The following is a 9,707-nucleotide window of genomic DNA, read 5'->3' as shown; positions in this document are numbered from 1 at the left end:
ATCTTTTTTTTTTACTTTCTTGCTGACCCTTTATATGGATGAAGAAAATGTGAACCTTTTTTCCAATGTATTTGCTTTTCAATAGCGATTTCTTCAATGTGGTGATTATTGATCAAAAGGTGATCAATAATTTTTTCTCCAAATTGTAAAATATTAATGTTTATTACCCCATCTTTGATGTATATACCATGCATTTATGAAGAAAGTCTCGCATATTAATTGTATAATAATTTTTCTGTACCATTTAACGGTTTTACGCAAATAACTATAGTACAATGATCTATACGATTTGATTGTATAAATCAACACCTTGTTTTTCATTATTATAAAAGAAACAGCAACAGGCTCTAGTTTATCATTTTTTCCTTGAATTCTTTGATTGTACACGTGTGATTCTTGGAAGTAGTTAACATACAAGCTGGTCTTTTTGTCAGTCGATTTCAAAAATTTAACTCCGCTACGATTTTCAATACTCATAATTTCATCCTATTTTTGTTTTTGTTTTGCCTGTGGCAGCAGAAACTTTTTGTTTATTTTTACAGTACCACAAATAAATGTTTTTCTCTGCAAAAGTTTTTCAGCCAAAGGAACACTCATATAATAGCTATCTATAAATTAGTATGCGGTCCTCAAAAAATAATTCGTATGAGCGCCGTCCCACGGCGAGAAACACAAATAGCAGCACCGACGTGAACGTGTTAATGAGAAGAGACCTGTATCTTACGTTGCCACAGTATTACCCAATGTACATTACGTTATTAAACGTGTTTCGCTCACATAGCGCGCAAAATGCAACAATCGCTGCAATCTGTAACAATGTTCGGAATGCATTAAACTTAAAAAAATGTAATTTTCGTACTGTATAGGATCTAGTATAAAATTGTTCTTACACAATAAAGTTATTATTACAAACGCTTCTTATTTATGTACTTATTTGTACAAACGCTTCGAACCGATTGTAAAATGTAAAATTATAATAATTACGATACTCTTGATCAGTGATTCAAAGACTGATTTTTACCGCAAGACCGACAAGGTATCGCTATTGCCATATTACCAACATAGGCGATTTTTATATAATACAATAAAATCTTCCTGAAAAGCATGATTTCCTTCGAAACTCATTTCAATTTGTAGACACTTTTATCACTATGCGAATTGTTATTATCATATATATATACATATATACATGTCTCCGTAGGCAAAACATTATACTGCCTTGTCTATATCATTTGTCTTCACTGTCATACCCGAAACAGATATCCCCCCTCAATCCTTGTCTCCGTGGAGACACTCGTGAATTGAATTAGAAAATTCTGCTAAGGATCTGGAAGAATATAAATAAATTTCGTGGTTTATATTGTGCGAAATTGTAGAAATGGTAGAAATGCAATATGACAATGGTAAAATTATTACGATAAAATCAGGAATAGCTTGATTTGAAAATTTGGTCTTCTGAATTTGTTATAAATTATGTAGCGATACCGAGTTGTTCCAATGAAAGGAAAACTTTCCGTGGACGACTACAAAAAATTTTCGAAGATTCCATGCTAAAAACAAAATGAGGACACGCAGAATATTGTTTATTAATTGTATTAAAATCATTAGATGATTGGGAATTAAGAAGAAGGATAAGTGTCTCACGCCGACAGAAGCAATAGGATTATGTTTGAATTCATATTTATTAGAAAGAAAAAATTGGAAGAAAATGTGAAGTTGGCACGTCGAGAAGGTCGTCTAGTCTTCGTCACTCTCAACTATGGAAAGCGTCAACAATTGAGGGTGCCATAAATTAAGCTCTCCCCTGTATGGTGTGTGGATCAGAGGATCCGGATGGTTAATGACTGCGACGCCTCAAGTATTCTTTGTACAATAATTAATGTGGACGAATGTCGAAGGAAAACCACGCGAATTCCGAATCTACAGAAGGTGCTGCAAATGTGACTACCCTGAACTTGTTTGTACTATTTTCGTACATATCAGAAGTGGCATACGCTTACATGTAATAATGCGAAACATTCAATAGTAATCGTATACAGTGTGGAGTGCATATGTGAAAAGAAAGAAGAAAAGAAAAAGAAATAGAAAAGCGAGAAATGAATAAGCTCGTATCTCGCGGTGCATCCACAACGATTTCGACGAAGGAACATGATTGTTCCGGACGTTCCCGATTGCCGGTGCACTCGTGTTTACGCTCACTAGTAGGATTCTAGGACTCTAGGACTAGTAGACTCGTAGGACTCTGGTAAACGACAATCGATTACACCACCTGCCTGACCCGACAACGAACTGTTCTCGACCGATCCCACTAAAGACGAGCTCGTGATTGAGCTATAGGTACGGCACGTGGGTGAATTAGCAAAGAGGTGTGGTTGGCATGATTTATTGGTGATGCATTTGATCGCGTCCCGGCTGCGGAAATACGCTAAGCAGTGGTGCGAAATCCGCCAACATATCACTACCACCTATCCGCAAACACAAGTACTGCAGGTGGCTCAGTTCTGGAAGACGGTACCATTTAGTCGTTTATTCAAGGAGGCAGCGTTGTATGAGGCACGGTATGGGCAGGATTTTGGAGATTACTGTTTCTAGAAATTATACAAATTACGGAAGCTGGACATCGACATGGTAGTTCAGATTTTAGCAAGGAATCGACATAAAGTTTTAAAAAAGACCGTCCTGTATACTGCATATATTATTTTGTTGTATTATTGTATTATATTGTATTATTTTGTGTATCATTTACTATTATGAAACTTTGTAGCTAAACTCAATTGTAGCCATTTCAAGAGTCCTATCCAGAAAAGTGCCCAATGCCCGAAGGTTGTGATTACACACCTGGTTCATCCACGCCCACTTTTTTCTTTTATTATTTAATTTGCACGTTACAAATTGTCTAGCTGGACATTCGTTAAATTTTTCTACCTTACTTTCCTAACTCGTTTTTCTAAACGGATTCAAAAATCATGACGGCTCGATACAAACAAGAATTTGTGACGGCACTCGACGACAGAAATTTCCGACGGCTTCGCGACACAAAGCGCTATACCTTTAAAGCGTGAGGCCGACATGCCTAATGTACCATCGATATCCCTACGGTTTTTTCGCTGAATATTCAGAAGAATGCATACGCGGCAACGGTCGCGAATATCTAACAAACGCGTGCGTAGTGGGGATATCAAGGGGCAACAAAGTAAAGAATTCGTTTGAGTTTGAACAAAAGATTTATTGCGTTCCGAACTGCGAAGTGCGAAGGGTCTAGCGTAACAGTGAAGCAAACACATTCAAGAAGCGTAATTGTTAATTGTTGATCGTTGATTGTTGACTGTTAATTGTTAAATAAACTCTTTTTGTTAAACATCGAGAGTATTCCTTGGGCACTTACACCTTAAATCATCTCAAATTTTCCTCAATAGAAAAGCTACATTTTCTAAGCCGGAAAGAGGAATATAAACATTGAATGTTATTTCGTTGTCCAAGAAGGGATAATCAGTAGCTTTGGACAATATAACTTAGAAGGCAATTTGCACGCTTCTAGCGACGAAGACCTGCTGACTGAAGCTGTAACTGATATGACGACAACTGCTGAAGATTCAGAATAGAGAAAAGAAGAAATTGCGTTATTAATAAAGTAATTTGATAGTGAGGTGTAATAACGTCATTTTCTTCTACTATTAATAATGCATTTACTTTAATTGTTTTCTTAACTGTGAAAATATTTTTTAAATCTCATAACTTCATTAAATACCTATAAAAAGAATGCTCGAAATACAATGATTTGTTAAAATTAAAATTCAAAATATGATTTTTATCCTCAAATTTTATTCGTCTTCATCGAGCAATAATTAACGCAGCGTCGTTGCACAGTGATCTAGATCATACAACGAGGAGGAAAAAATCCAAAATTGAGCATAAAAAGATATAAACAGTAGTGTATGTTTCATCTATGTACAATATGCATACTATACATCTTACTGAAATGCAGAATGATCTTTGGTACTAGTTAATCAACAATGAAATAAATTAGAAAGACGAATGATGCGACACATTATTGTTTCATGTTACTTGTTCGTTTATTGCAAAACGCATAGTGTAACATTAAAGAGTGTTCATTGATTATTTGATTGTTATAAAAAAACTTTCATATTCATAATAATATAAATTCAATGATTGAAAGTAAGTATAAAACCACAGATTTATTTCAACTTAGTGGTTCAGATTATGGTTCATATTTCAGAACATCTTAACCTTCAGGGTACTCGTTTTTTTATGATTAATTACTTCTATTAATTACTTCTAGGCATTAGTAACATTCCTATACTTGATATAAATTAAATAGTTCTTTGCTGTTAATTGCCATTTTATAAGAAATAATTCTTTTTGTAGGCAGCGAACATGCTTATGCTCGGCGAGATGTTAAAAGAATTAAAATTCATGCAATCGACCATAACTAACAATGGTCAAATTCTCGTAAATTATTTAAATAATAAATTAAAAAGTAGTGGCAGTCAATATTTTTCAACTGATGTGGTCAACAAATATATCTAATTTCATAATAGTTTTAAAAAATGTACTCTGCCCTCATACGTCCAAGAAAGTGATGCACTTCTCGCGTGCCGTGAAAAGTGTTATCTTCTTCGCAGTTAGATCTCTACAAACAAACCAGGTCGTTATTCCTTTTCCATAGCATTTAGTCTTGAAACAATCAATTTTGTCATACAAAATATATTCTTTGAAAAATCAAGTTTAATGGTTTATTTATCTAATTTTAGAAAACTTTTTGTGTATATAGATATTACATAATTGTCTTCATTTGTAGAGAATAGTTATATAATAGTTATAGTTATACAGTTATAGTTATTGTACTGTCTATGTAATGCATTATAGTTTTGTGAACTCTGTTTTTCCTAGATTTTAATAGTATAAAGATATTTTTTTCATACAGTGCGTGGACATTTTATCCTTATTTCGTTAAGGATGTGAACGACAAAGATATTGAAGCATTTTAATATCGAACTAGAATCAGATTAGAATCTTAACATCGGACGGTGGTGGTTCCACAAGTGACAAAAGTGACAAAAGTATCATGAATTTATCTCTGTAATATAAAGAGAAATTGAAAAAGACATGTTATGATCAGAAACTGTTACAGCATTATCAAGAGGAAAATTTTTAGGGTGTGAAGATTTGACATTTCAGTTTACACCTTCCGATTAAAAAACAGATATGTTTTCAATTTTTTCGCCTATAATTGATACACGGTCTTAGAGTTGATGTTGCACAATACTTATGGAAATGAAGCTAAAGAAAATATTCTATCCCACTGTCAATCTCGAATGAGTAGGTGAATGGATAGAAATACAAACGAAATGACATTTCTTAGTGTGCTATCACTGACTGAAATATTCAATTTTCCTACTTTGGAATTCCAGTGGAAAACAGATTCATTATATTATCGTTCATTTATACACAATATAGAAATGGCATATAATAAATTTTCTATTTCCTAGGTATTTTTCTAGAAAATCTATATTTTCGTTAATAATTCTGCATCGAACAATGACCATACATATAAAATTCAACACCTAATTGATGTGATTATTGTTAATTGCGGAAAAATATATAATTCAGGAGCAGTAATGGTTGTTGATAAATCCATAATTCCTTTCTGTAGCAGATTATTTTTTCGATACCACAAAAAAAGCTGTGTACGGCAAAAGAATATATTTGGTCATACAAAATTCACAGTAGCCAGGACAATACTGTTTTTGATTTGGCAAACCGGGTACCACGATAGCAAAATTATGCGAGTCGTTATCAAATTAAAGAAAGATCATTATAACAGACAATTATTACACAAGTATTCCACCAGCAGAATATTTAAAAGGTAGAAAGTGCGAATGGCACAATACACAAAAATAAGAAACATACCCACAATAACAACAAATGGAAAGAGAAAGTCCTGTGAATGTATTGCTAGGCAGGGAAATAACATAGCAATTTTGATAATAATATATATTTATATAACAATTTTGATAATAATGATATAAATAGATAATATGCTGCTGAGAATATAACTGCACCTAAATAAAACGAAGTCAATTTTACAATTTCAGGAAGAATTAATCAGACACTTGTTAGCCACATCAAATGAAAACGAAGAAAGATATATGCAGTCAGCGTGAAAATCCACACATTTCTTATCCAGAATTAAACACACGTCCGTGAGCACGCACATCAACGATTCTCCCTAACGTTGAGCACGGCCAGGGAAAAACTGAACTATACATCACTGCTCCATGTACACTAGTGACATTATCCCTTTAACCTACAACCTCGAGTTAGACTTGTGGTACGTCCTTCGGGCCAAACATAAAGAACACGAGCATGAAACGTAGTACGTTCTTCGATCAATTATAAACACGTGCGATAAACATGGTACGTCCTTCGGCTCAAACATAAACAATACGCGCGAGAAACATGGTACGTCCTTCGGGCCAAATATAAAGAACACGAGCATGAAACGTAGTACGTTCTTCGATCAATTATAAACACGTGCGATAAACATGATACGTCCTTCGGGTCAAACATAAACAACACGCGCGAGAAACATGGTACGTCCTTCGGGCCAAACATAATGAACACTAGCATGAAACGTAGATATATTTTCTTGAAAAATATTAGAAAGATATCCTTAAAAATGTCTTCAAGAAGAATATTAAGCGTTGTTGAAGACAGTGAAAGTTCTGCTAACATCGCAAAAAGTGATTTGATAAATATTTTAAATAAAGTGACAATAGTGATATTTTAATTCCTTTACCAAAACGTTTTAAGGGACTGGTTAATGAAGATGATACCGAAGATGAAGATCACAGTAATCATCAACAATCAGAGCTATTAGAATTTAGAATTTAGAAGGATTTAGAAAGAAGAAATTAATGAACCAACAATCTGGAACTATACGGAAATTCCTGGCATAAAAGTGACAACTTTAATTCAGTTAGGTGAAGACAGAAAAGAATTAGACTTTTAATATAATATTTGATAATATATATTGGGAAAATATTGTCACAAAGACGAATCTATACGCAAATAATGAACAATAAAAATAAAAGACTAAAAATAGATGGAAACTTGATTTCCTGTAGACTGTGGTGAAATGAAAATGTATTTTGCATTATGTATAATAATGCCTAAATTTTTGCAAATTTTATCAAGACGTTAATAATATAAAATATGTGTTTATTTAGAAATTCTAATAAAGATGTTATTGAAATATTATTTATTATTCACTTTAAGATCTTTCTTGTTCAATGATCAATTTGTAGTAATTATTTATCATACATTTTGCAACATAAAATTAGTTGTACGCTATACATCAAAAGAGCGGTGCGACTTGCACAACGTTGAACGCTCAGCTTGACCGTCAAATAGCTCGATGTCTGATCGACCCTGTAGAGGAAATAGGTTATGTTTCTTTCCTTACTACGGTGCGAATTTCGACAAAAGAATCGGCAATCGTTGCACAGCAACCTCATCATTTATCAGTTAATCAGTCCTATCAAGCATTCAGCCGCAAAGTGACCTCAAAAGAATTCCAAACGTTACTTCTGCAATTCTGTCTGCTTATATATTTAATATCTTAGTGTGAAATGATAAATACACTAAATGTCGTGTAGTAAGCGTAGGAGAAATATGTTAATTATTTGTGATAAAATTAAAAGCATTGGAATGTTTGGATAATGGTCAACATGCAAATCTGATATGTAATGATTTGTATATCAGGAAGAGTACATCGAATGACCGGCGGAGAAACCGGAGAGATTTAGAGCTCCATGACTTTAGCGTAAAAAAAATAATTAATGCGTTGTGGATATGGCTCGTCTAGAAACCACGAAGAGGAACAGTTCTTGGTGGGCCAATTTTAGAAAAGAAGGCAATCCAATCGCACAAGAAATTCAGCGACGGAGTATTCTTGGCGAGCTTGGTCGACTTTCACGATGGACATCGTTCACGTCCATCGCAATACGGTGTGCCTTATTTAAGTGTGTGTGGTGAAATATGATCAACAAATCAAAACGCTGTAAATAAATTTTCAAAAAAATTTGCAGACGTCCGGATTTCTCACTCTTTCGACTTTTTTTATTGATCCGACTAGCCAACCAGATCAAATTTGTGTGAAAGTGTAAGAAAATTGACTTTCGAGCTCAGTTTGAATAACAAACATAACAAAAAAAAAAAGAAAAGAAGAAAGTAAACGTCGTAATATAAAGTTCGTAAATCACCAAGGAATCAAAGAGAAATGCAAACTATTGACTTTAATCGAAAATTAGAAAGAGTTCCGCGAAATAACATGTTTAATTAACTTATCAGATTCACAGGAAATTACAATTACAAACATAAACATAAATTACAAACACAAATTACAAACATAATTTACATAATTTACTTACTCACACCCAGCAAAGCCTCAAGAAGAAGCCAAGAAAGCCAAATTTACTCCACCACACACGTGGTTCCATGTTCGCATCCTGTCCGGAAATAATCACTCCGCATAATAACGCAATATCCGATCCTCAATGAGGGTGAAAACAAAAATCTACTTTAATTACAAAAAAACATAGCCAGAAAGACTAAAAGAAAATCGCTGTCGCAAATCGTTTTGCACCTCGTGCCAAGACGGTCAGACACGTTCTGTCTTCAAGATGATCGCTCTACCTTCTTCTCGCGATCGGAGGCCGTGTCTTCCACATGTAAGTTCGTTCGGCTCTTCGATTGGTGATCGATTACAGACCTTTCTAGCCGACGCGCGGCGCTTCCTTCGGCTCGCCGGCTTTCGAGATTAGGTTTCGCTTCTTATTGAAAAAGCGTACGTGATGCGTACGTGCGTGTAGTTGCGTGCGGCTCTCTCATCTATTTTGTAATAAAGGAAATCCACACGCACTCCATATTCAAAAAGCTCTTGACGGTCCTCCACTGTCATAAACACTAAACACAAAAATTATTTCATTCCGTCTAACTTATTGTTCGTTAACGTTTTGTCTTGTTTTATGAGTGGACTTGTATATTAATTTAATCTTTTGCGCTCATTTTCTACAATTCTATCTCTCCCATCGAAAATACTTTCTTTACGACGCTATCCAACCGTTCGAGTAGGCGCTTACTCGGATCGGAAGCTCGAGGATTTCAGGTTGCATTCTAGGATGTAACATAATACAAGAGGTGCAAGAAAACATTATACCGGATGCTACATGGATCATCGAAATAGTGACATGGATTGGAGAATTGCAGCAAGGAAGACGAACAAAGTAAATACTGAATGCAAGATATGCAATTAAAAAAATTATGTATTAAGTACTTCTAGAAAAAACATTCATGAAAATGTCAACGTGTGAGTCAAGAACACGCGACTCATACCTGGGACAGTGGTCTGTGAACGTGATTGGATTCAATGACGTGGACCTTCAAATTATTAGAAATGAATTATGTCTAATGGATAGACATTGAAGGCTATTAGACATAAAAAGTTATTTTAGAATATTTTAAAATAAAAAAGACAGCTGATGTAGCGGTATTATACATATATATATATATGTCGGGTTGACGGCGTGGGTTAAGGGCGTGAAACGAATCTCCATTTGCATTAGACGTTATCATTATGCAATGGAGGAGATATTTACTAGCGCAAATATGATTATGATAGAATT

The 9,707-nt window shown here is 34.4% G+C and overlaps 1 long non-coding RNA gene across 1 annotated transcript; it reads right to left on the bottom strand.

Moving 5' to 3' along the window:
- Window positions 1-3,205: 3,205 nt before the first annotated feature.
- LOC126924791 (uncharacterized) lies at window positions 3,206-8,726 on the bottom strand. The gene is made up of 2 exons (XR_007713696.1): window positions 8,454-8,726; window positions 3,206-4,651 (listed from the first exon to the last, which is right to left on the bottom strand). It is a non-coding gene; the product is annotated as an uncharacterized LOC126924791 (long non-coding RNA).
- Window positions 8,727-9,707: the final 981 nt, after the last annotated feature.

The sequence above is a fragment of the Bombus affinis genome, chromosome 15, assembly GCF_024516045.1.
Source record: "Bombus affinis isolate iyBomAffi1 chromosome 15, iyBomAffi1.2, whole genome shotgun sequence".
Lineage (NCBI taxonomy): Eukaryota > Metazoa > Arthropoda > Insecta > Hymenoptera > Apidae > Bombus > Bombus affinis.
The sequence above is the reverse complement of the archived record's forward strand: the minus strand, read 5'-3'. Positions and strand labels throughout refer to the sequence as shown.